Source organism: Micropterus dolomieu, linkage group LG07, assembly GCF_021292245.1.
Source record: "Micropterus dolomieu isolate WLL.071019.BEF.003 ecotype Adirondacks linkage group LG07, ASM2129224v1, whole genome shotgun sequence".
In the NCBI taxonomy this organism is placed as follows: Eukaryota; Metazoa; Chordata; class Actinopteri; order Centrarchiformes; family Centrarchidae; genus Micropterus; species Micropterus dolomieu.
Genome location: NC_060156.1, coordinates 99,314 through 100,347, shown reverse-complemented (window position 1 = coordinate 100,347; position 1,034 = coordinate 99,314). Strand labels below are relative to the sequence as shown.

The following is a 1,034-nucleotide window of genomic DNA, read 5'->3' as shown; positions in this document are numbered from 1 at the left end:
CAGAGGTTAGAAGAAGTGTTAGAACAGAGCTGGATGAAAAACAGACAGAGAGGTTAGAAGAAGTGTTAGAACAGAGCAGGATGAAAAACAGACAGAGGTTAGAAGAAGTGTTAGAACAGAGCTGGATGAAAAACAGACAGAGGTTAGAAGAAGTGTTAGAACAGAGCAGGATGAAAAACAGACTGAGAGGTTAGAAGAAGTGTTAGAACAGAGCTGGATGAAAAACAGACAGAGGTTAGAAGAAGTGTTAGAACAGAGCTGGATGAAAAACAGACAGAGGTTAGAAGAAGTGTTAGAACAGAGCTGAATGATAAACAGACGAGAGGTTAGAAGAAGTGTTAGAACAGAGCAGGATGAAAAACAGACTGAGGTTAGAAGAAGTGTTAGAACAGAGCTGGATGAAAAACAGACAGAGGTTAGAAGAAGTGTTAGAACAGAGCTGGATGAAAAACAGACAGAGAGGTTAGAGGAAGTGTTAGAACAGAGCTGGATGAAAAACAGACTGAGAGGTTAGAAGAAGTGTTAGAACAGAGCTGGATGAAAAACAGACAGAGGTTAGAAGAAGTGTTAGAACAGAACAGGATGAAAAACAGACTGAGAGGTTAGAAGAAGTGTTAGAACAGAGCTGGATGATAAACAGACGAGAGGTTAGAAGAAGTGTTAGAACAGAGCAGGATGAAAAACAGACAGAGGTTAGAAGAAGTGTTAGAACAGAGCAGGATGAAAAACAGACAGAGAGGTTAGAAGAAGTGTTAGAACAGAGCTGGATGAAAAACAGACAGAGGTTAGAAGAAGTGTTAGAACAGAGCTGGATGAAAAACAGACGAGAGGTTAGAAGAAGTGTTAGAACAGCAGGATGAAAAACAGACAGAGGTTAGAAGAAGTGTTAGAACAGAGCTGGATGAAAAACAGACAGAGGTTAGAAGAAGTGTTAGAACAGAGCTGAATGAAAAACAGACAGAGGTTAGAAGAAGTGTTAGAACAGAGCTGGATGAAAAACAGACAGAGAGGTTAGAAGAAGTGTTAGAACAGAG

The 1,034-nt window shown here is 40.1% G+C and overlaps 1 protein-coding gene across 3 annotated transcripts in view; it reads left to right on the top strand.

Annotated features, from left to right (window-relative positions):
- The window catches only part of epc2 (enhancer of polycomb homolog 2 (Drosophila)), a 25,381-nt gene that overhangs the window by 1,027 nt on the left and 23,320 nt on the right, over nucleotides 1-1,034 (top strand). The gene's annotated exons all lie outside the window — the stretch shown is intronic.